Source organism: Rhinopithecus roxellana, chromosome 18, assembly GCF_007565055.1.
Source record: "Rhinopithecus roxellana isolate Shanxi Qingling chromosome 18, ASM756505v1, whole genome shotgun sequence".
NCBI classification, from domain to species: domain Eukaryota; kingdom Metazoa; phylum Chordata; class Mammalia; order Primates; family Cercopithecidae; genus Rhinopithecus; species Rhinopithecus roxellana.
The window spans coordinates 73,370,426-73,390,894 of record NC_044566.1 but is presented as its reverse complement, the minus strand read 5'-3'; the positions used below and the strand labels follow the sequence as shown (position 1 = coordinate 73,390,894).

Sequence of the window (20,469 nt, the reverse complement as noted above, 5' to 3'; positions counted from 1 at the left end):
GCCGCAATTTCAGAGCCTCGTATTGGGCTATTGCAGGATTGAACTTCTTCCTGGTTTAGCTTTGGAGCGGTGTTAAGAGTCCAGAAAGTTTATACCATTGTCTTCTAGATTTTCTAGTGATTTAGCGTATGAGGTTCTATTGATATTCTCTGTGAGTAGTTGTATATTCTGTCCTGGGTCAGTTGGTGAGTGTCCCCGTTGGGAATCATTTTTTTATTGCATCTATTGATTCCTCTCTCTTGTCTTCTTTTTTTTTTTTTGAGCGCGGGTGTTTTTGGTCTGTAGCGCTTCGTTCTGTCAATTGTTTGTTGATCTTTCTCAAAAAACCAAAGCTCCTGGATTCATTGATATTTTGAGGGTTTTTTCGTGTCTCTCTTCTCTTCAGTCCTCTGCCTCCTGAATTAGTTTATTTTTTGAGCTTCTGCTAGGCTTTTAATGCTGATTGCTCCTGCCTCTCTAGTTCTTTTAAGTTGTGATGGTTCAGAGGTGTCAATTTTAGAGTCTCCTTCTGCTTATCTGTGGGTCATGGCTATAAAAATTATTCCCTCTACAACAGCTTAAATGTGTCCCAGAGATTCTGGTATGTTGATTCTTGTTCTCAGTGGTTACAAGAACATGATTTTAGTTTCCGCTTTCATTTTCGTATGTATCCAGCTACGTCATTCAGGAGCAGGTTGTTCTTTTCCATGTGTTGAGCGGTTTGTGAGTTCCGAGTTGAGTTCTTAGTGATGATTTGGTTGCGAGACAGTTGGTTGAAGCTTGTTGAATTCTCTGTTCTTTACGCATTTGCTGAGGCCGTACGACTTCACCATTAGTATGCTAGTACATGTGGTTAGAATAAGGCGATCGTAGTGTTGTGAGTGTAGAAGATGTATATCTGTTGATTGGGATGGACGAGTGGTATAGATGTCGATAGTCCCGCAATGTGAGACCGAGAGTTCATTCCTGGATATCTTATGTTGTACTTTGCTGTCTCGTTGATCTGCTCTAAATGTGGTGACAGAGTCGAGTGTCGTGAAGTCCACCATTGGATTGGTATGGGATGTCTAAGTCTTTTGTAGTCCTCTAACGGATCTTGCATTTTGTGAATCTGGGTTGGCGCCCGTATTGGGTGCATATATACTTTTTAGGAGAGTTCATCTTCGCTGTAATTGATCCCCTTACAACCTTATGTATGGCTTGCTTCGGTCTCTGTTTCATCTGTGTTGATGTTTAAAGTCTGTTCTCTAAGAGGAGATCAGAGAATAGGATTGCAACCCTGCTGTTTTTTTGTCTCGCCCATGTTGCCTTGGTGAGATCGCTCCTCCAAATCCCTTTTAATTTGCAGCCTATGTACTGTCTATGCATGCCTGAGATGGGTCTCTGATAGAGCGATGTTATGGGTCTTGACTCTTATCAGTTCTGCCAGTCTATGTCTTTACTATTATTGGCTAGCTTTGTATCCATTAAACATTTAACGGTTAATATCGTCTATGTCTAACTTGATCCTGCCATTATGATATAAACTGGTTGATTTGCTCGTAGTTGGATGCGGTTGGCTTCGTAGTCCTCAGGGTCTTTAATTTTGCCAGTTTTGCCGATGTTTGGTTTTCCGTATCCTCGGTATTGGTTTCCTTTCACATTTTAGGCTTCCTCAGAGGGTCTCTTTGTAACGCAGGTTGGTGTGACAAAATCTCTAAGCATTTTGAGCTTATCTGTAAACGGATGTTGATTTTCTCTTCCTTATGAAAACTTCGTTGGCTGGATAACATTAAATTCTGGGTTTAAAATTCTTTTGTCTTTAGAGGCGTTGAAATATTGCCCCGGCACCTCGTCTTGCTTGTGAGAGGTTTCCTGCCAAGAATCTGCGCGGGGGTAGTCGGATTGTCGTGTCCCTTTGTGGGTGAGCTCCGGGACTTTCTCTCTGGCTGCCCTTAAGATTTTTTTCCTCATGATAACCTTCATTTCAACTTTGGTGAATCTGGCAATTATGTGTCTTGGAGTTGCTCTTCTGGAGGAGTATCTTTGTGGCGTTCTCTGTATTTCCTGAATTTGAATGTTGGCCTGCCCTACTAGGTTGGGGAAGTTCTCCTGGATGATATCCTGAAGAGTGTTTTCCAACTTGGTTCCATTTTCCCCCTCACTTTCAGGCACCCCAATCAGACGTAGATTTGGTCTTTTTACGTAATCCCATACTTCTTGCAGGCTTTGCTCATTTCTTTTTCTTCTTTTTTCTTTTGGTTTCTCTTCTCGCTTCATTTCATTCATTTGATCTTCAATCGCTGATACTCTTTCTTCCAGTTGATCGAGTCGGTTACTGAAGCTTGTGCATTTGTCACGTATTTCTCGTGTCATGGTTTTCATCTCTGTCATTTCGTTTATGATCTTCTCTGCATTAATGAGTCTAGCTGTCAATTCTTCCACTCTTTTTTCAAGATTTTTAGTTTCTTTGCGCTGGGTACGTAATTCCTCCTTTAGCTCTGATAAGTTTGATGGACTGAAGCCTTCTTCTCTCCTCTCGTCCAAGTCATTCTCTGACCAGCTTTGATCCGTTGCTGGCGATGGGCTGCGCTCCTTTGCAGGGGGAGATGCGCTCTTATTTTTTGAATTTCCAGCTTTTCTGCCCTACTTCTTCCCCATCTTTGTGGTTTTATCTGTCTCTGGTCTTTGATGGTGGTGACGAACTGATGGGGTTTTGGTATAGGTGTCCTTCCTGTTTGATAGTTTTCCTTCTGACAGTCAGAAGGACTCTCTGTTGGTCTGTTGGAGATTGCTTGAGGTCCACTCCAGACCCTGTTTGCCTGGGTATCAGCAGCAGAGGTTGCCGAAGATAGAATATTGCTGAACAGCGAGTGTACCTGTCTGATTCTTCCTTTGGAAGTGTCCTCTCAGGGGTGTACTCCACCCTGTGAGGTGTGGGGTGTCAGACTGCCCCTAGTGGGGGATTTCTCCCAGCTAGGCTACTCAGGGGTCAGGGACACACCTGAGCAGGCAGTCTGTCCGTTCTCAGATCTCAACCTCCGCGTTGGGAGATCCGCGGCTCTCCCCAAAGCTGTCAGACAGAGTCGTTCGCGTCTGCACCGGCTCCCGCTACTTCCCCTGTTAGTCTTCAGCTGTGCGCTGTCCCCAGAGGTGGAGACTACAGAGACAGGCAGGCTTCCTTGAGCTGCTGTGAGCTCCACCCAGTTCGAGCTTCCCAGCGGCTTTGTTTACCTACTTAAGCCTCAGCAATGGTGGGCGCCCCTCCCCCAGCCTCGCTGCTGCCTTGCGGATAGATCGCGGCAGACTGCTGTGTTAGCAGTCAGGGAGGCTTCGTGGGTGTGGGACCCTCCCGGCCAGGTGTGGGATATATTCTCCTGGAATGCCTGTATGCTTACAGCGCAGTATTGGGGTGGGAGTTACCCGATTTTCCAGGTGTTGTGTGTCTCAGTTCCCCTGGCTAGGAAAAAGGATCCCCTTCCCCCTTGCGCTTCCAGGTGAGGCGATGCCTCGCCCTGCTTCAGCTCTCGCTGGTCAGGCTGCAGCAGCTGACCAGCACCGATTGTCCGGCACTCCCTAGTGAGATGACCCCAGTACCTCAGTTGAAAATGCAGAAATGACCGGTCTTCTGTGTCGCTTGCGCTGGGAGTTGGAGACTGGAGTTGTTCCTATTCGGCCATCTTGCTCCGCCCCCCTCTTTCACGTTTTGAAGTGATAATATTTCCTTTATCAGCGTAGGCCTCAAAGCGATACAAAGTAGCCCTTCTCAGGTTCCTCAAAGACAGTGTTAATGGACTGTTCTAGGAAACAGAAGTGTAACTCTGGAGATGAGTTCACACATCACGAAGAAGATTCTACGAAAGCTCCTTTCTAGTTTTCATCAGAGTATATTTAATTTGGCACCGAAAGCTTCATTGCTCTAAGAAGTATCCCATTGCAGATTTCCAGAAAACAGTGTTAGCAACCTGACCACTGAAGAGAAAAGTGTAACTCTGTGAGTTGCATTCATATGTTGAAGTTCATTTTCCCAGAAAGCTTCTTTCCAGTTTTTTTTGAAGATATATGCTTTTTCACCATAGCCCTCAATGAGCTCCCAAATATCACTTTGCAGAATCCAGGACCACAGTGTTAGCAAACTGTGCCAAGAAGGGCAGGGTGGAACTCTGTGTGATGAAGTCACACATCAGAAAGCAGTCTCTCAGAAAGCTTCTCCATAGTTATTATCTGAGGAGATTTCCTTTTTCACAATGGGCCCCAAAAGGCTCCCAAATATCAATTTACAGATTAAACGAAAAGAGTGTTAACAAACTGCTTCATGAGGACTAAGTTGTAACTCTGTGAGAAGAATTCACTTACCACAAGGAAGTTTCTCAGAAAGCTTCTTTCACGTTTTGAAGTGATAATATTTTCATTATCAGCGTAGGCCTCAATGCGATCCAAAGTAGCCCTTCTCAGGTTCCTCAAAGACAGTGTTAATGGACTGTTCTAGGAAACAGAAGTGTAACTCTGTGAGATGAGTTCACACATCACGAAGAAGATTCCAAGAAAGCTTCTTTCTAGTTTTCATCAGAGTATATTTCCTTTGGCCCCGAAAGCTTCATTGCTCTAAGAAGTATCCCATTGCAGATTTCCAGAAAACTGTGTTAGCAAACTGACCACTGAAGAGAAACGTGTATCTCTGTGAGTTGCATTCATATGTTGAAGTTCATTTTCCCAGAAAGCTTCTTTCCAGTTTTTTTTGAAGATATATGCTTTTTCACCATAGCCCTCAATGAGCTCCCAAATATCACTTTGCAGAATCCAGGACCACAGTGTTAGCAAACTGTGCCAAGAAGGGCAGGGTGGAACTCTGCGTGATGAAGTCACACATCAGAAAGCAGTCTCTCAGAAAGCTTCTCCATAGTTATTATCTGAGGAGATTTCCTTTTTCACAATGGGCCCCAAAGGGCTCCCAAATACCACTTTGCAGATTAAACGAAAAGAGTGTTAACAAACTGCTTCATGAGGACTAAGTTGTAACTCTGTGAGAAGAATTCACTTACCAAAAGGAAGTTTCTCAGAAAGCTTCTTTCACGTTTTGAAGTAATAATATTTCCTTTATCAGCGTAGGCCTCAATGCGATCCAAAGTAGCCCTTCTCAGGTTCCTCAAAGACAGTGTTAATGGACTGTTCTAGGAAACAGAAGTGTAACTCTGTGAGATGAATTCACACATCACGAAGAAGATTCTAGGAAAGCTTCTTTCTAGTTTTCATCAGCGTATATTTCCTTTGGCCCCGAAAGCTTCATTGCTGTAAGAAGTATCCCATTGCAGATTTCCAGAAAACTGTGTTAGCAAACTGACCACTGAAGAGAAACGTGTAACTCTGTGAGTTGCATTCTTACGTTGAAGTTCATTTTCCCAGAAAGCTTCTTTCCAGTTTTTTTTTAAGATATATGCTGTTTCACCATAGCGCTCAATGTGCTCCCAAATATCACTTTGTATTATCCAGGACCAGAGTGTTAGCAAACTGTGCCAAGAAGGGAAGGGTGGAACTCTGTGTGATGAAGTCACACATCAGAAAGCAGTCTCTCAGAAAGCTACTCCATAGTTATTATCTGAGGAGATTTCCTTTTTCACAATGGTCCCCAAAGGGCTCCCAAATATCACTTTGCAGATTAAACGAAAAGAGTGTTAACAAACTGCTTCATGAGGACTAAGTTGTAACTCTGTGAGAAGAATTCACTTACCACAAGGAAGTTTCTCAGAAAGCTTCTTTCACGTTTTGAGATGATAATATTTCCTTTATCAGCCTAGGCTTCAATGCGATCCAAAGTAGCCTTTCTCAGGCTCCTCAAAGACAGTGTTAATGGACTGTTCTAGGAAACAGAAGTGTAACTCTGTGAGATGAATTCACACATCACGAAGAAGATTCTAAGAAAGCTTCTTTCTAGTTTTCATCAGAGTATATTTCCTTTGGCACCGAAAGCTTCATTGCTCTAAGAAGTATCCCATTGCAGATTTCCAGAAAACTGTGTTAGCAAACTGACCACTGAAGAGAAACGTGTAACTCTGTGAGTTGCATTCATATGTTGAAGTTCATTTTCCCAGAAAGCTTCTTTCCAGTTTTTTTTGAAGATATATCCTTTTTCACCATAGTCCTCAATGAGCTCCCAAATATCACTTTGCAGAATCCAAGACCACAGTGTTAGCAAACTGTGCCAAGAAGGGAAGGGTGGAACTCTGTGTGATGAAGTCACACATCAGATAGCAGTCTCTCAGAAAGCTTCTCCATAGTTATTATCTGAGGAGATTTCCTTTTTCACAATGGGCCCCAAAGGGCTCCCAAATATCACTTTGCAGATTAAACGAAAAGAGTGTTAAAAACTGCTTCATGAGGACTAAGTTGTAACTCTGTGAGAAGAATTCACTTACCACAAGGAAGTTTCTCAGAAAGCTTCTTTCACGTTTTGAAGTGATGATATTTCCTTTAACAGCGTAGGCCTCAAAGCGATCCAAAGTAGCCCTTCTCAGGTTCCTCAAAGACAGTGTTAATGGACTGTTCTAGGAAACAGAAGTGTAACTCTGTGAGATGAATTCACACATCACGAAGAAGATTCTAAGAAAGCTTCTTTCTAGTTTTCATCTGCGTATATTTCCTTTGGCACCGAAAGCTTCATTGCTCTAAGAAGAATCCCATTGCAGATTTCCAGAAAACTGTGTTAGCAAACTGACCACTGAAGAGAAACGTGTAACTCTGTGAGTTGCATTCTTATGTTGAAGTTCATTTTCCCAGAAAGCTTCTTTCCAGTTTTTTTTTAGATATATGCTGTTTCACCATAGCGCTCAATGAGCTCCCAAATATCACTTTGTATTATCCGGGACCACAGTGTTAGCAAACTGTGCCAAGAAGGGAAGGGTGGAACTCTGTGTGATGAAGTCACACATTAGAAAGCAGTCTCTCAGAAAGCTACTCCATAGTTATTATCTGAGGAGATTTCCTTTTTCACAATGGTCCCCAAAGGGCTCCCAAATATCACTTTGCAGATTAAACGAAAAGAGTGTTAACAAACTGCTTCATGAGGACTAAGTTGTAACTCTGTGAGAAGAATTCACTTACCACAAGGAAGTTTCTCAGAAAGCTTCTTTCACGTTTTGAAGTGATAATATTTCCTTTATCAGCCTAGGCTTCAATGCGATCCAAAGTAGCCTTTCTCAGGCTCCTCAAAGACAGTGTTAATGGACTGTTCTAGGAAACAGAAGTGTAACTCTGTGAGATGAATTCACACATCACGAAGAAGATTCTAAGAAAGCTTCTTTCTAGTTTTCATCAGAGTATATTTCCTTTGGCACCGAAAGCTTCATTGCTCTAAGAAGTATCCCATTGCAGATTTCCAGAAAACTGTGTTAGCAAACTGACCACTGAAGAGAAACGTGTAACTCTGTGAGTTGCATTCATATGTTGAAGTTCATTTTCCCAGAAAGCTTCTTTCCAGTTTTTTTTGAAGATATATCCTTTTTCACCATAGTCCTCAATGAGCTCCCAAATATCACTTTGTATTATTCAGGACCACAGTGTTAGCAAACTGTGCCAAGAAGGGAAGGGTGGAACTCTGTGTGATGAAGTCACACATCAGATAGCAGTCTCTCAGAAAGCTTCTCCATAGTTATTATCTGAGGAGATTTCCTTTTTCACAATGGGCCCCAAAGGGCTCCCAATTATCACTTTGCAGATTAAACGAAAAGAGTGTTTGCAAACTGCTTCATGAGGACTAAGTTGTAACTCTGTGAGAAGAATTCACTTACCACAAGGAAGTTTCTCAGAAAGCTTCTTTCACGTTTTGAAGTGATGATATTTCCTTTATCAGCTTAGGCCTCAAAGCGATCCAAAGTAGCCCTTCTCAGGTTCCTCAAAGACAGTGTTAATGGACTGTTCTAGGAAACAGAAGTGTAACTCTGTGAGATGAGTTCACACATCACGAAGAAGATTCTAAGAAAGCTTCTTTCTAGTTTTCATCAGAGTATATTTCCTTTGTCACCGAAAGCTTCATTGCTCTAAGAAGTATCCCATTGCAGATTTCCAGAAAACTGTGTTAGCAAACTGACCACTGAAGAGAAACGTGTAACTCTGTGAGTTGCATTCATATGTTGAAGTTCATTTTCCCAGAAAGCTTCTTTCCAGTTTTTTTTGAAGATATATGCTTTTTCACCATAGCCCTCAATGAGCTCCCAAATATCACTTTGCAGAATCCAGGACCACAGTGTTAGCAAACTGTGCCAAGAAGGGCAGGGTGGAACTCTGTGTGATGAAGTCACACATCAGAAAGCAGTCTCTCAGAAAGCTTCTCCATAGTTATTATCTGAGGAGATTTCCTTTTTCACAATGGGCCCCAAAGGGCTCGCAAATATCACTTTGCAGATTAAACGAAAAGAGTGTTAACAAACTGCTTCATGAGGACTAAGTTGTAACTCTGTGAGAACAATTCACTTACCACAAGGAAGTTTCTCAGAAAGCTTCTTTCACGTTTTTTTTTTTTTTTTTTTCAGCAGAATGCATCATCATTTATTAAATATATCATTTTAATTCTATATGTATAATTAAAAATGTGCCTGAGTGTGCACATGTCATGGAAAAGATGCATGTGGTATAAAACACAAATTTCTTGAAGTGATTCCCTCTGAGGAGGAAGGGAGGCATCAAAACTATGCCTAGCATCTGAAAAAATTATACCTGTTAATATATTCACCAAGAAGGTGAAGTACATCTTTTTTTTTTTTATTATTATACTTTAAGTTCTAGGGTACATGTGCATAACGTGCAGGTTTGTTACATATGTATACTTATGCCATGTTGGTGTGCTGCACCCATCAACTCGTCAGCACCCATCAATTCATCATTTATATCATGTATAACTCCCCAATGCAATCCCTCCCTCCTCCCCCCTCCCCCCTCCGCATGGTAGACCCCAGTGTGTGATGTTCCCCTTCCCGAGTCCAAGTGATCTCATTGTTCAGTTCCCACCTATGAGTGAGAACATGCGGTGTTTGGTTTTCTCTTCTTGTGATAGTTTGCTAAGAATGATGGTTTCCAGCTGCATCCATGTCCCCACAAAGGACGCAAACTCATCCTTTTTTATGGCTGCAGAGTATTCCATGGTGTATATGTGCCACATTTTCTTAATCCAGTCTGTCACAGATGGACATTTGGGTTGATTCCAAGTCTTTGCTATTGTGAATAGTGCCGCAATAAACATACGTGTACATGTGTCTTTGTAGTAGACTAATTTATAATCCTTTGGGTATATACCCAGTAGTGGGATGGCTGGGTCATATGGTACATCTAGTTCTAGATCCTTGAGGAATTGCCATACTCTTTTCCATAATGGTTGAACTAGTTTACAATCCCACCAACAGTGTAAAAGTGTTCCTATTTCTCCACATCCTCTCCAACACCTGTTGTTTCCTGACTTCTTAATGATTGCCATTCTAACTGGTGTGAGATGGTATCTCATTGTGGTTTTGATTTGCATTTCTCTGATGGCCAGTGATGATGAGCATTTTTTCATGTGTCTGTTGGCTGTATGAATATCTTCTTTTGAGAAATGTCTGTTCATATCCTTTCCCCACTTTTTGATGGGGTTGTTTGTTTTTTTCTCGTATATTTGTTTGAGTTCTTTGTAGATTCTGGATATTAGCCCTTTGTCAGATGAGTAGGTTGCAAAAATTTTCTCCCATTCTGTAGGTTGCCTGTTCACTCTGATGGTAGTTTCTTTTGCTGTGCAAAAGCTCTTTAGTTTAATTAGATCCCATTTGTCAATTATGGCTTTTGCTGCCGTTGCTTTTGGTGTTTTAGACATGAAGTCCTTGCCCATGCCTATGTCCTGAATGGTACTACCTAGATTTTCTTCTAGGGTTTTTATGGTATTAGGTCTAACATTTAAGTCTCTAATCCATCTTGAATTAATCTTCGTATAAGGGGTAAGGAAAGGATCCAGTTTCAGCTTTCTACTTATGGCTAGCCAATTTTCCCAGCACCATTTATTAAATAGGGAATCCTTTCCCCATTTCTTGTTTCTCTCAGGTTTGTCAAAGATCAGATGGCTGTAGATGTGCGGTATTATTTCTGAGGACTCTGTTCTGTTCCATTGGTCTATATCTCTGTTTTGGTACCAGTACCATGCTGTTTTGGTTACTGTAGCCTTGTAGTATAGTTTGAAGTCAGGTAGCGTGACGCCTCCAGCTTTGTCCTTTTGACTTAGGATTGTCTTGGCAATGCGGGCTCTTTTTTGGTTCCATATGAACTTTAAAGCAGTTTTTTCCAATTCTGTGAAGAAAGTCATTGGTAGCTTGATGGGGATGGCATTGAATCTATAAATAACCTTGGGGAGTATGGCCATTTTCACGATATTGATTCTTCCTATCCATGAGCATGGTATGTTCTTCCATTTGTTTGTGTCCTCTTTGATTTCACTGAGCAGTGGTTTGTAGTTCTCCTTGAAGAGGTCCTTTACATCCCTTGTAAGCTGGATTCCTAGGTATTTTATTCTCTTTGAAGCAATTGTGAATGGAAGTTCATTCCTGATTTGGCTCTCTGCTTGTCTGTTGCTGGTGTATAAGAATGCTTGTGATTTTTGCACATTAATTTTGTATCCTGAGACTTTGCTGAAGTTGCTTATCAGCTTAAGGAGATTTTGGGCTGAGACGATGGGGTTTTCTAAATATACAATCATGTCATCTGCAAACAGGGACAATTTGACTTCTTCTTTTCCTAACTGGATACCCTTGATTTCTTTCTCTTGCCTGATTGCCCTAGCCAGAACTTCCAACACTATGTTGAATAGGAGTGGTGAGAGAGGGCATCCCTGTCTTGTGCCAGTTTTCAAAGGGAATTTTTCCAGTTTTTGCCCATTCAGTATGATATTAGCTGTGGGTTTGTCATAAATAGCTCTTATTATTTTGAGGTACGTTCCATCAATACCGAATTTATTGAGCGTTTTTAGCATGAAGGGCTGTTGAATTTTTTCAAAAGCCTTTTCTGCATCTATTGAGACAATCATGTGGTTCTTGTCTTTGGTTCTGTTTATATGCTGGATTACGTTTATTGATTTGCGAATGTTGAACCAGCCTTGCATCCCAGGGATGAAGCCCACTTGATCATGGTGGATAAGCTTTTTGATGTGCTGCTGAATCCGGTTTGCCAGTATTTTATTGAGGATTTTTGCATCAATGTTCATCAGGGATATTGGTCTAAAATTCTCTTTTTTTGTTGTGTCTCTGCCAGGCTTTGGTATCAGGATGATGTTGGCCTCATAAAATGAGTTAGGGAGGATTCCCTCTTTTTCTATTGATTGGAATAATTTCAGAAGGAATGGTACCAGCTCCTCCTTGTACCTCTGGTAGAATTCAGCTGTGAATCCATCTGGTCCTGGACTTTTTTTGGTGGGTAGGCTATTAATTGTTGCCTCAATTTCAGAGCCTGCTATTGGTCTATTCAGGGATTCAACTTCTTCCTGGTTTAGCCTTGGGAGAGTGTAAGTGTCCAGGAAATTATCCATTTCTTCTAGATTTTCTAGTTGATTTGCGTAGAGGCGTTTATAGTATTCTCTGATGGTAGTTTGTATTTCTGTGGGGTCAGTGGTGATATCCCCTTTATCATTTTTTATTGCATCTATTTGATTCCTCTCTCTTTTTTTCTTTATTAGCCTTGCTAGCGGTCTGTCAATTTTGTTGATCTTTTCAAAAAACCAACTCCTGGATTCATTGATTTTTTGGAGGGTTTTTTGTGTCTCTATCTCCTTCAGTTCTGCTCTGATCTTAGTTATTTCTTGCCTTCTGCTAGCTTTTGAATGTGATTGCTCTTGCCTCTCTAGTTCTTTTAATTGTGATGTTAGAGTGTCAATTTTAGATCTTTCCTGCTTTCTCTTGTGGGCATTTAGTGCTATAAATTTCCCTCTACACACTGCTTTAAATGTGTCCCAGAGATTCTGGTATGTTGTATCTTTGTTCTCATTGGTTTCAAAGAACATCTTTATTTCCGCTTTCATTTCGTTATGTACCCAGTAGTCATTCAGGAGCAGGTTGTTCAGTTTCCATGTAGTTGAGCGGTTTTGATTGAGTTTCTTAGTCCTGAGTTCTAGTTTGATTGCACTGTGGTCTGAGAGACAGTTTGTTATAATTTCTGTTCTTTTACATTTGCTGAGGAGTACTTTACTTCCAATTATGTGGTCAATTTTGGAATAAGTGCGATGTGGTGCTGAGAAGAATGTATATTCTGTTGATTTGGGGTGGAGAGTTCTATAGATGTCTATTAGGTCCGCTTGGTGCAGAGATGAGTTCAATTCCTGGATATCCTTGTTAACTTTCTGTCTCGTTGATCTGTCTAATGTTGACAGCGGAGTGTTGAAGTCCCCCATTATTATTGTATGGGAGTCTAAGTCTCTTTGTAAGTCTCTAAGGACTTGCTTTATGAATCTGGGTGCTCCCGTATTGGGTGCATATATATTTAGGAGAGTTAGCTCTTCCTGTTGAATTGATCCCTTTACCATTATGTAATGGCCTTCTTTGTCTCTTTTGATCTTTGATGGTTTAAAGTCTGTTTTATCAGAGACTAGGATTGCAACCCCTGCTTTTTTTTGTTCTGCATTTGCTTGGTAGATCTTCCTCCATCCCTTTATTTTGAGCCTATGTATGTCTCTGCATGTGAGATGGGTCTCCTGAATACAGCAGACTGATGGGTCTTGACTCTTTATCCAGTTTGCCAGTCTATGTCTTTTAATTGGAGCATTTAGTCCATTAACATTTAAGGTTAATATTGTTATGTGTGAACTTGATCCTGCCATTATGATATTAACTGGTTATTTTGCTCGTTAGTTGATGCAGTTTCTTCCTAGCCTCGATGGTCTTTACATTTTGCCAAGTTTTTGCGATGGCTGGTACCGGTTGTTCCTTTCCATGTTTAGGGCTTCCTTCAGGGTCTCTTGTAAGGCAGGCCTGGTGGTGACAAAATCTCTAAGCATTTGCTTATCTGTAAAGGATTTTATTTCTCCTTCACTTATGAAACTTAGTTTGGCTGGATATGAAATTCTGGGTTTAAAATTCTTTTCTTTAAGAACGTTGAATATTGGCCCCCACTCTCTTCTGGCTTGTAGAGTTTCTGCCAAGAGATCTGCTGTTAGTCTGATGGGCTTCCCTTTGTGGGTGACCCGACCTTTCTCTCTGGCTGCCCTTAAGATTTTTTCCTTCATTTCAACTTTGGTGAATCTGGCAATTATGTGTCTTGGAGTTGCTCTTCTGGAGGAGTATCTTTGTGGCGTTCTCTGTATTTCCTGAATTTGAATGTTGGCCTGCCCTACTAGGTTGGGGAAGTTCTCCTGGATGATATCCTGAAGAGTGTTTTCCAACTTGGTTCCATTTTCCCCCTCACTTTCAGGCACCCCAATCAGACGTAGATTTGGTCTTTTTACGTAATCCCATACTTCTTGCAGGCTTTGCTCATTTCTTTTTCTTCTTTTTTCTTTTGGTTTCTCTTCTCGCTTCATTTCATTCATTTGATCTTCAATCGCTGATACTCTTTCTTCCAGTTGATCGAGTCGGTTACTGAAGCTTGTGCATTTGTCACGTATTTCTCGTGTCATGGTTTTCATCTCTGTCATTTCGTTTATGATCTTCTCTGCATTAATGAGTCTAGCTGTCAATTCTTCCACTCTTTTTTCAAGATTTTTAGTTTCTTTGCGCTGGGTACGTAATTCCTCCTTTAGCTCTGATAAGTTTGATGGACTGAAGCCTTCTTCTCTCCTCTCGTCCAAGTCATTCTCTGACCAGCTTTGATCCGTTGCTGGCGATGGGCTGCGCTCCTTTGCAGGGGGAGATGCGCTCTTATTTTTTGAATTTCCAGCTTTTCTGCCCTACTTCTTCCCCATCTTTGTGGTTTTATCTGTCTCTGGTCTTTGATGGTGGTGACGAACTGATGGGGTTTTGGTATAGGTGTCCTTCCTGTTTGATAGTTTTCCTTCTGACAGTCAGAAGGACTCTCTGTTGGTCTGTTGGAGATTGCTTGAGGTCCACTCCAGACCCTGTTTGCCTGGGTATCAGCAGCAGAGGTTGCCGAAGATAGAATATTGCTGAACAGCGAGTGTACCTGTCTGATTCTTCCTTTGGAAGTGTCCTCTCAGGGGTGTACTCCACCCTGTGAGGTGTGGGGTGTCAGACTGCCCCTAGTGGGGGATTTCTCCCAGCTAGGCTACTCAGGGGTCAGGGACACACCTGAGCAGGCAGTCTGTCCGTTCTCAGATCTCAACCTCCGCGTTGGGAGATCCGCGGCTCTCCCCAAAGCTGTCAGACAGAGTCGTTCGCGTCTGCACCGGCTCCCGCTACTTCCCCTGTTAGTCTTCAGCTGTGCGCTGTCCCCAGAGGTGGAGACTACAGAGACAGGCAGGCTTCCTTGAGCTGCTGTGAGCTCCACCCAGTTCGAGCTTCCCAGCGGCTTTGTTTACCTACTTAAGCCTCAGCAATGGCGGGCGCCCCTCCCCCAGCCTCGCTGCTGCCTTGCGGATAGATCGCGGCAGACTGCTGTGTTAGCAGTCAGGGAGGCTTCGTGGGTGTGGGACCCTCCCGGCCAGGTGTGGGATATATTCTCCTGGAATGCCTGTATGCTTACAGCGCAGTATTGGGGTGGGAGTTACCCGATTTTCCAGGTGTTGTGTGTCTCAGTTCCCCTGGCTAGGAAAAAGGATCCCCTTCCCCCTTGCGCTTCCAGGTGAGGCGATGCCTCGCCCTGCTTCAGCTCTCGCTGGTCAGGCTGCAGCAGCTGACCAGCACCGATTGTCCGGCACTCCCTAGTGAGATGACCCCAGTACCTCAGTTGAAAATGCAGAAATGACCGGTCTTCTGTGTCGCTTGCGCTGGGAGTTGGAGACTGGAGTTGTTCCTATTCGGCCATCTTGCTCCGCCCCCCTCTTTCACGTTTTGAAGTGATAATATTTCCTTTATCAGCGTAGGCCTCAAAGCGATACAAAGTAGCCCTTCTCAGGTTCCTCAAAGACAGTGTTAATGGACTGTTCTAGGAAACAGAAGTGTAACTCTGGAGATGAGTTCACACATCACGAAGAAGATTCTACGAAAGCTCCTTTCTAGTTTTCATCAGAGTATATTTAATTTGGCACCGAAAGCTTCATTGCTCTAAGAAGTATCCCATTGCAGATTTCCAGAAAACAGTGTTAGCAACCTGACCACTGAAGAGAAAAGTGTAACTCTGTGAGTTGCATTCATATGTTGAAGTTCATTTTCCCAGAAAGCTTCTTTCCAGTTTTTTTTGAAGATATATGCTTTTTCACCATAGCCCTCAATGAGCTCCCAAATATCACTTTGCAGAATCCAGGACCACAGTGTTAGCAAACTGTGCCAAGAAGGGCAGGGTGGAACTCTGTGTGATGAAGTCACACATCAGAAAGCAGTCTCTCAGAAAGCTTCTCCATAGTTATTATCTGAGGAGATTTCCTTTTTCACAATGGGCCCCAAAAGGCTCCCAAATATCAATTTACAGATTAAACGAAAAGAGTGTTAACAAACTGCTTCATGAGGACTAAGTTGTAACTCTGTGAGAAGAATTCACTTACCACAAGGAAGTTTCTCAGAAAGCTTCTTTCACGTTTTGAAGTGATAATATTTTCATTATCAGCGTAGGCCTCAATGCGATCCAAAGTAGCCCTTCTCAGGTTCCTCAAAGACAGTGTTAATGGACTGTAATAGGAAACAGAAGTGTAACTCTGTGAGATGAGTTCACACATCACGAAGAAGATTCCAAGAAAGCTTCTTTCTAGTTTTCATCAGAGTATATTTCCTTTGGCCCCGAAAGCTTCATTGCTCTAAGAAGTATCCCATTGCAGATTTCCAGAAAACTGTGTTAGCAAACTGACCACTGAAGAGAAACGTGTAACTCTGTGAGTTGCATTCATATGTTGAAGTTCATTTTCCCAGAAAGCTTCTTTCCAGTTTTTTTTGAAGATATATGCTTTTTCACCATAGCCCTCAATGAGCTCCCAAATATCACTTTGCAGAATCCAGGACCACAGTGTTAGCAAACTGTGCCAAGAAGGGCAGGGTGGAACTCTGTGTGATGAAGTCACACATCAGAAAGCAGTCTCTCAGAAAGCTTCTCCATAGTTATTATCTGAGGAGATTTCCTTTTTCACAATGGGCCCCAAAGGGCTCCCAAATATCACTTTGCAGATTAAACGAAAAGAGTGTTTGCAAACTGCTTCATGAGGACTAAGTAGTAACTCTGTGAGAAGAATTCACTTATCACAAGGAGGTTTCTCAGAAAGCTTCTTTCACGTTTTGAAGTGATGATATTTCCTTTATCAGCGTAGGCCTCAAAGCGATCCAAAGTAGCCCTTCTCAGGTTCCTCAAAGACAGTGTTAATGGACTGTTCTAGGAAACAGAAGTGTAACTCTGTGAGATGAATTCACACATCACGAAGAAGATTCTAGGAAAGCTTCTTTCTAGTTTTCATCAGAGTATATTTCCTTTGGCACCGAAAGCTTCATTGCTCTAAGAAGTATCCCATTGCAGATTTCCAGAAAACTGTGTTAGCAAACTGACCACTGAAGAGAAAGGTGTAACTCTGTGAGTTGCATTCATATGTTGAAGTTCATTTTCCCAGAAAGCTTCTTTCCAGTTTTTTTTGAAGATATATGCTTTTTCACCATAGCCCTCAATGAGCTCCCAAATATCACTTTGCAGAATCCAGGACCACAGTGTTAGCAAACTGTGCCAAGAAGGGCAGGGTGGAACTCTGTGTGATGAAGTCACACATCAGAAAGCAGTCTCTCAGAAAGCTTCTCCATAGTTATTATCTGAGGAGATTTCCTTTTTCACAATGGGCCCCAAAGGGCTCCCAAATATCACTTTGCAGATTAAACGAAAAGAGTGTTAAAAACTGCTTCATGAGGACTAAGTTGTAACTCTGTGAGAAGAATTCACTTACCACAAGGAAGTTTCTCAGAAAGCTTCTTTCACGTTTTGAAGTGATGATATTTCCTTTATCAGCGTAGGCCTCAATGCGATCCAAAGTAGCCCTTCTCAGGTTCCTCAAAGACAGTGTTAATGGACTGTTCTAGGAAACAGAAGTGTAACTCTGTGAGATGAGTTCACACATCACGAAGAAGATTCTAAGAAAGCTTCTTTCTAGTTTTCATCAGAGTATATTTCCTTTGGCACCGAAAGCTTCATTGCTCTAAGAAGTATCCCATTGCAGATTTCCAGAAAACTGTGTTAGCAAACTGACCACTGAAGAGAAACGTGTAACTCTGTGAGTTGCATTCATATGTTGAAGTTCATTTTCCCAGAAAGCTTCTTTCCAGTTTTTTTTGAAGATATATGCTTTTTCACCATAGCCCTCAATGAGCTCCCAAATATCACTTTGCAGAATCCAGGACCACAGTGTTAGCAAACTGTGCCAAGAAGGGAAGGGTGGAACTCTGTGTGATGAAGTCACACATCAGAAAGCAGTCTCTCAGAAAGCTTCTCCATAGTTATTATCTGAGGAGATTTCCTTTTCACAATGGGCCCCAAAGGGCTCCCAAATATCACTTTGCAGATTAAACGAAAAGAGTGTTAACAAACTGCTTCATGAGGACTAAGTTGTAACTCTGTGAGAAGAATTCACTTACCACAAGGAAGTTTCTCAGAAAGCTTCTTTCACGTTTTGAAGTGATAATATTTCCTTTATCAGCGTAGGCCTCAATGCGATCCAAAGTAGCCCTTCTCAGGTTCCTCAAAGACAGTGTTAATGGACTGTTCTAGGAAACAGAAGTGTAACTCTGTGAGATGAGTTCACACATCACGAAGAAGATTCTAAGAAAGCTTCTTTCTAGTTTTCATCAGAGTATATTTCCTTTGGCACCGAAAGCTTCATTGCTCTAAGAAGTATCCCATTGCAGATTTCCAGAAAACTGTGTTAGCAAACTGACCACTGAAGAGAAACGTGTAACTCTGTGAGTTGCATTCATATGTTGAAGTTCATTTTCCCAGAAAGCTTCTTTCCAGTTTTTTTTGAAGATATATGCTTTTTCACCATAGCCCTCAATGAGCTCCCAAATATCACTTTGCAGAATCCAGGACCACAGTGTTAGCAAACTGTGCCAAGAAGGGCAGGGTGGAACTCTGTGTGATGAAGTCACACATCAGAAAGCAGTCTCTCAGAAAGCTTCTCCATAGTTATTATCTGAGGAGATTTCCTTTTTCACAATGGGCCCCAAAGGGCTCCCAAATATCACTTTGCAGATTAAACGAAAAGAGTGTTTGCAAACTGCTTCATGAGGACTAAGTAGTAACTCTGTGAGAAGAATTCACTTATCACAAGGAGGTTTCTCAGAAAGCTTCTTTCACGTTTTGAAGTGATGATATTTCCTTTATCAGCGTAGGCCTCAATGCGATCCAAAGTAGCCCTTCTCAGGTTCCTCAAAGACAGTGTTAATGGACTGTTCTAGGAAACAGAAGTGTAACTCTGTGAGATGAATTCACACATCACGAAGAAGATTCTAGGAAAGCTTCTTTCTAGTTTTCATCAGAGTATATTTCCTTTGGCACCGAAAGCTTCATTGCTCTAAGAAGTATCCCATTGCAGATTTCCAGAAAACTGTGTTAGCAAACTGACCACTGAAGAGAAACGTGTAACTCTGTGAGTTGCATTCATATGTTGAAGTTCATTTTCCCAGAAAGCTTCTCTCCAGTTTTTTTTGAAGATATATGCTTTTTCACCATAGCCCTCAATGAGCTCCCAAATATCACTTTGCAGAATCCAGGACAACAGTGTTAGCAAACTGTGCCAAGAAGGGAATGGTGGAACTTTGTGTGATGAAGTCACACATCAGAAAGCAGTCTCTCAGAAAGCTTCTCCATAGTTATTATATGAGGGGATTTCCTTTTTCACAATGGGCCCCAAAGGGCTCCCAAATATCACTTTGCAGATTAAACGAAAAGAGTGTTTGCAAACTGCTTCATGAGGACTAAGTTGTAACTCTGTGAGAAGAATTCACTTACCACAAGGAAGCTTCTCAGAAATCTTCTTTCACGTTTTGAAGTGATGATATTTCCTTTACCAGCGTAGGCCTCAATGCGATCCAAAGTAGGCCTTCTCAGGTTCCTCAAAGACAGTGTTAATTGACTGTTCTAGGAAACAGAAGTGTAACTCTGTGAGATGAGTTCACACATCACGAAGAAGATTCTAAGAAAGCTTCTTTCTAGTTTTCATCAGCGTATATTTCCTTTGGCACCGAAAGCTTCATTGCTCTAAGAAGTATCCCATTGCAGATTTCCAGAAAACTGTGTTAGCAAACTGACCACTGAAGAGAAAGGTGTAACTCTGTGAGTTGCATTCATATGTTGAAGTTCATTTTCCCAGAAAGCTTCTTTCCAGTTTTTTTTGAAAGATATATTCCTTTTTCACCTTTGTCCTTAATGAGCTCCCAAATATCAGCTTTGCAGAATCCAGGACCAGCAGTGTTAGCAAACTGTGCCAAGAAGGGAAGGGTGGAAACTGTGTGTGATGAAGTCACACATCAGAAAGCAGTCTCTCAGAAAGCTTCTCCATAGTTATTATATGAGGAGATTTCCTTTTTCACATGTGCCCCAAAGGGCTCCCAAATATCACTTTGCAGATTAAACGAAAAGAGTGTTAACAAACTGCTTCATGAGGACTAAGTTGTAACTCTGTGAGAAGAATTCACTTACCACAAGGAAGTTTCTCAGAAAGCTTCTTTCACGTTTTGAAGTGATAATATTTCCTTTAACAGCGTAGGCCTCAATGCGATCCAAAGTAGCCCTTCTCAGGTTCCTCAAAGACAGTGTTAATGGACTGTTCTAGGAAAAAGAAGTGTAACTCTGTGAGATGAATTCACACATCACGAAGAAGATTCTAAGAAGCTTCTTTCTAGTTTTCATCAGAGTATATTTCCTTTGGCACCAAAAGCTTCATTGCTCTAAGAAGTATTCCATTGCAGATTTCCAGAAAACTGTTTTAGCAAACTGACCACTGAAGAGAAACGTGTAACTCTGTGAGTTGCATTCATATGTTGAAGTTCATTTTCCCAGAAAGCTTCTTTCCAGTTTTTTTGAAGATATATGCTTTTTCACCATAGCGCTCAATGAGCTCCCAAATATCACTTTGTAGAATCCAGGACCACAGTGTTAGCAAACTGTTCCAAGAAGGGAAGGGTGGAACTCTGTGTGATGAAGTCACACATCAGAAAGCAGTCTCTCAGAAAGCTTCTCCATAGTTATTATCTGAGGAGATTTCCTTTTTCACAATGGGCCCCAAAGGGCTCCCAAATATCACTTTGCAGATTAAACGAAAAGAGTGTTAACAAACTGCTTCATGAGGACTAAGTGTAACTCTGTGAGAAGAATTCACTTACCACAAGGAAGTTTCTCAGAAAGCTTCTTTCACGTTTTGAAGTGATATATATTTCCTTTATCAGCGTAGGCCTCAATGCGATCCAAAGTAGCCCTTCTCAGGTTCCTCAAAGACAGTTG

The 20,469-nt window shown here is 41.8% G+C and overlaps 1 protein-coding gene across 1 annotated transcript in view; it reads left to right on the top strand.

The window, feature by feature from the left end:
* The window catches only part of LOC115894548 (phosphatidylinositol 3,4,5-trisphosphate 3-phosphatase TPTE2-like), a 172,844-nt gene that overhangs the window by 102,645 nt on the left and 49,730 nt on the right, over positions 1-20,469 (top strand). The gene's annotated exons all lie outside the window — the stretch shown is intronic.